Source organism: Protopterus annectens, chromosome 5.part0 (genome assembly GCF_019279795.1).
Source record: "Protopterus annectens isolate FY-2018-M chromosome 5.part0, PAN1.0, whole genome shotgun sequence".
Lineage (NCBI taxonomy): Eukaryota > Metazoa > Chordata > Ceratodontiformes > Protopteridae > Protopterus > Protopterus annectens.
In genome coordinates, this window is record NC_056735.1 from 787,330,704 (window position 1) to 787,336,222 (window position 5,519).

Below are 5,519 nucleotides of genomic sequence, written 5' to 3' on the forward strand. Positions count from 1 at the left end.
CCTGAGGCCCTTCTCAGTATGGAGAACATCGATGTCTGTGCTGTGACAGAAACCTGGTTCAAGGCTCGAGAGCACCCCAGCTATCAGGTTTTACCTCATATCATGCGTTCGGCCCCAAAATCTGGATAATACCAAGAAAGGAGGAGGGTATCCATATTCATCAAGGACACCCACACCTCAAGACTGGTGGCAAGCGCATCGATGCATCGGAGACCATCCAGGTGCAATTAACCATAGGCAAGACTGCTCTGCAAATTGTAGCATGTTACAGGCCACCCTCACAAACTCAGGAACCTCACATGGCCTTCCTGAAAACACTAGAGGGATAAATGTATCACCAAACACCATCATACTAGGTCACTTCAATTACCCTAATATAGACTGGGAACACTACTCAAGCCCAAACACCCTAGCCCAAAAGTTCCTGGAATTCATAAATTCAAATGCCATGGAACAACTAGTGACCATCCCACAAGAGGAGACAACATACTTGATCTCATCATCATGAACATGGGCGCACAATGTTCAACACCGGAGGTGTACCCCTCACTGGTGAGATCAGACCACAAACTAATCTCGCTGGAGGTCCTCATCCCACCCCACCTGAAATAAAAGACCATAGTAAAGAACTTCTCAAAAGCAGACTTCACACTTCTAAAGACTAGTGTGGTCTCCTTTAAGGCCCCGGAAGCGAACAGTACTCAAGCAGCTGAATCACTTACAAATGCCTTCTACCAGCACCTACAGGACTGCATGGATAAGGCAATCCCAAACAAAACAAAGACTCTTTGTACCAAAGGCAAGCGTCCAGTCTGGTGGACCCCAGCCATAAACAAACTCTACAACAAAGGAGGAAGCTACTACAAGATAGAGCAAAATCCTTAAAAGATAAGACACCCTTGATCACTATAAGTAAGAAACTAAGAGCTCTCATAAAATCTTCCAAAGCAAATTTCGAGAGAAAAATAGCTAAAGTCTCAAAAGACAATCATAAGGCTTTCTTTAGCTATGTTAGAAACCTGGGAGGAAACTCCCAGATATGCTCAGAGCTAGTTCAAAATGATGTGAAGATTACTGATCCTACAGACATTGCCAACATACTGGCTGACAGGTTCAGTGCAAACTTCTCCCCCCCCCTCCCCCCCAAAAGGAGGGATATCTATACCAAACGATTGCAGACCCCATACATCTCCAGCGTTCAAGTGAAAACTGCTCTCTCCAAAGCAAAAAACACAGCATCCATGGGACCTGATGGTGTCCCCGGCTGTGTGCTCCATGAACTCAATGAGGAATTAAACCCACAGCTAGGACAGCTGTTTAATCAAAGTCTTACCTCTGGATACGTACCCAGGGAGTGGCGCACTGCAACTGTGGTACCACTTCACAAAGGCGGTGCCTCCACCGACCCTGGAAATTACCGGCCCATTAGTTTGACAAGCCTTATCTGCAAAGCCATGGAGAGGATCATAATGGACCTCATAAATAAAGACATAGGAATTTGCAGACTTTGGATCCAACCCAGTTTGGCTTTGTCAAAGGCAGATCATGCCTTTTAAATTTGGTTGACTTTTTGAAACAGTCACCAAAGCCATTGATGAGGAAAGGCAGTCCATACAGCCTACCTCGATCTGGCTAAGGCCTTGATACAATACCCCACTCAGGTATCATTGAAAAACTCATCAGCAATGTCAACCCATACATCACAAGATGGGTTGCAAACTGGCTGAGTGACAGAACCCACAGGGTCAGAGTTGCTGGCGCCATGTCAGACTCAAAGCCTGTCACAAGTGGTGTCCCACAGGGCTCAGTCCTGGGCCCACTCTTGTTTGGCATCTACTTCTCCCAAGTACAAGCAAACACAGGAGGGTTATGGCTGACCAAGTTTGCAGATGACTGCAAACTGGGCCATAGTAAACACATCTGACACAGATATCCTTCAGAAGGGTCTCACAGAAACGGATAACTGGTGCCAGAGCCACGGCCTAAAGTTAAATGCCAAAAAATGCATAGTCATACCCTTCGAAAAACAAGGTTACCCCTAGCTACCAAATAGGTGGCAATCCACTGAGCGCAGAAGTTATCAGGGACCTGGGGACCCAGGTTGATAGTAGTCTGTCATTCGACACCCATGTAGCTAAAGTAGTTAGGAAGACCTTCTACATTGCCCACCTTATCATGAAGGGTTTCTCATCTAGATCAAGGGAGGTCATAGTCTCCCTTTACTCATCACTCATCAGACCTATGATTGAGTACAATGCCCCATTAGGAATGTATCTGACCTGACACTTGCAGCAGCTGGAGAGGCCACAAAAGTTCCTCACCAAAAGGATAAAGGGTCTCAAAAATCTGTCCTATGCTGCCCGACTGAAAGAACTCCAGCTCTACTCAGTAAACACGGCTTGGGCAGAGGTGACCTTTGCCTAACATGCAAGGCCATGTCAAACCCAGATTTGATGAATATGCTTCACCTCAAAAAATCCAGATCCATCAGAGCCACAAGGGCGGGAGACTTAAACCTGGACACGACTATTAATAGGGCGTGCTGGAGGATAGATTCATCACCCAAAGACTCCCTATGCTGTGGAACAAAATCCCGGTACATGTGAGGCAGAGCACCTCACTGGCCTTGTTCAAGAGAAATCTTGACCAATGGATGGGAGATCGCAGATATACCCCAGGGATTACCTCAGTGTCATTGCTCAACAGAGGCACAGCAAAATAATGGGTTTAGTTCCCCGTACTAAAGGGGTGGCGTAAGCCACAAAACGATGGGCTAGGCTTGTAAATGCCCTCGGGCAGATAGCCTAGTATGAACTTATGAACCTATGAACCTATGCTAAGAGGTGACCTGTGTGACATACAAGCATCCTCTGACCCATTACTGATAGATTTGCTGCACATCAACAAGTCAAATAGCATCAGAAATACTCAGTCTAAGGATCTAAACCTCCTTTGCAACATTAACAGAATGGTCTGGAGGGACAGGTACACCTCGCAGAGGATACTTCTGTTGTGGAAGAGACTCTCCATCTACATAAGACAAAGTTTATCCATGTCCATTTTCAAGTACAACTTAGATCTATGGGTAGGAAAACAGAACATTTACCACAGGACTGCCCCTTTTGCTATTAATGGACAGAAGCAGCTCCTAAATACTTTAACCCATGCATGGATCCCCTTAAATGATCTGTTTTGTGATCCCAGTTATTCTCATTAGAGGTAATATATAATTATCAATGGGATTTGTAAAACAAATCTATAACCAGATGGGAAATTGGATAGGCCTAAAATGACCTGCAAGGGCAACTAGCTTAGTACTTACCTATGAAACTTCTAACAGAATAACTATTGAAGTTAGATTCTGTACTGTAGGTGCCAGTCACCCACATGATGTGGTCAGCCTCCAGTCATTTTTTTTAAACTAACTCACTATAGAAATCTTTTGGAGAAAATGTGTATGTCATTTATGTCTGATGGGTTACATGGTGATGGCAAGGCTATGTTCGACACTGTGTAATCATGTTGGGACACATTATGTGGTGTCTGTCTAGCTGACAGTACTCATTTGGTAATATTGCATTTCATTTTTGTGTTTTAAATTTTGTACGACTTTGATCAGATGGGTGCACTGTAACATTGATTGTAATTATTGTATCTGGTTGAGGAAATTTAATAAAAGTTGCTTAAGATATCTCTGTACTGTAGAAGAGAGGTTATTTTGATTTGCTATATACAATAAATGACTATATGTAAACAACGGCAGGATTCGTTCTATATTTGCTGGAATAATGCCTTCACTTGTTCCATGTATGACTGTTATAAGACAAAGAGCACAGATAAATGAAAAAAAGGGAGAAACCCTGTCTCCTACTTTATACAGCTAGTTAAGAAGAGTCTACCTGCTATATTGGCTTACACTGTGAATATTCACAACTGTGAATTAGTGTTCTGCAAAAGAAAAAGAAAGGTAGAAGTAACCCTGTATTTGATGGAGAAGGCACAACTATCTCCATCAAATTATTTTTCAATGCATTCCCCTGGTAAAAAAAAAAAAAAAACTGAAAAACACTTTTTGAGGTTTTTTTTGTGGGAAGGCAAGCCCCCTGCACCCCCATACCCCAAACCAAACTTGTGAAAACTTTAGAAAGGTGGACTCCCCCCCCCCCCCTGCCAAAAAAAGGTCTTTGCTGCTGGCAGAACTCACTGACAGTGATTTCATATGCAGGAGCTCTGCTCCTCAGCGGGTTGTATTTTGAGCAAATGAGACTCAAGAATTTAAACTTCATCCACCCATAGGTAAACACTCATAATTTCTTTTCTCAAATTATTTTTTTAAAAAAATATATAACTGGTATTTAAAGCATTAGAAAGAATGTAGCTTTGCATAACTCTTTTTGCCTCAGTATGATTTTAAAGACCAAATGAGTAAATGCTGATAAAACTTGTTGATGAGCATTAACTATGTACACAGAGAAAACAGCTTAAATGCATAAAGTATAATGCTACACTTGTATAGGGCAGTGTATTCATTTTATGGACGTTCAAACATGTGATCCTAAATTCTTACTTATAATATATATATTTTTTTTAATGAGGCCATAGCAAAGATTATCTTGTATGAAAACAGATCTCTTGTTTGATTTATCATTTAATTTAACCTGCACTTTCTATAATAAGTTTTAAACTCGTGGGTGCTCTCTGTATTCATTTTTGTTTAACTTTTTGTTGCAAAAATATTAATTGGCTTATCTGTAAATTTTGCTTGTATAATAATACATTGCTCACTAAACATATAAAGTCAAATTGAATTTCAGTAAAGCATCCTTTGCCAGAGACCTTACACATTTATAATAAATATTATTTATAATAAATATTGTAGCAAGTCCAAAGTAAATGTTTATAAACATTTATAAAATACTGTTTTATATATGTAAAGTTATTAATAATGGATCACTTACTGATTATTCCTGCAAGTGCAACAAGCACAAGAAGAGCCAAACTCCAGCGATTCATTGTGGATGTATACCTCTAGGAAAGTCTTGACTAACTCAGCTACCAACTCTGTATTTATCTGCTCCTGGTCTTGAAAGAGAGATTTCAGATGCAGATAAAAGGAAGTAGCATGTCATTTGCATAGGCTGCACAATTGGGTAAGAACAGTATGGTTTCCTAGACATGATAGTCCTTCTTTTGGGTGTGGTAAACAATTGCTCTGTCTTGGATGTATTAACACTCATGGTTATTTTTCAGTATAGAATAGAGGGTTGTATGTTAATTGTGTATTTATGCAAATGAACACAACATATGTAATAAAATCTATTGTTGTCTGTTTGTATGTATAAAAGTGTGTGTGTGTGTGTGTGTGTGTGTGTGTGTGTGTGTGTGTATGTGTGTGTGTGTGTGTGTGCACGTGTGTGTGTGTGTGTGTGTGTGTGTGTGTGTGTGTGTGTGTGTGTGTGTGTGTGTTTCTTGATATATGGATCTACTGAAGTTAATCTAAACTTCAGTTGATTGACACA

General features: G+C 41.0%; 1 long non-coding RNA gene across 1 annotated transcript in view; it reads right to left on the reverse strand.

Annotated features, from left to right (window-relative positions):
* LOC122802825 overlaps window positions 1–5,075 on the reverse strand; it is an 80,487-nt gene extending 75,412 nt beyond the window's left edge. Inside the window, exon 1 of the long non-coding RNA XR_006364982.1 lies at window positions 4,959–5,075. This is a non-coding gene — a long non-coding RNA (uncharacterized LOC122802825). The remainder of the gene's footprint in view (window positions 1–4,958) is intronic.
* Between the last annotated feature and the right edge of the window lie 444 nt (window positions 5,076–5,519).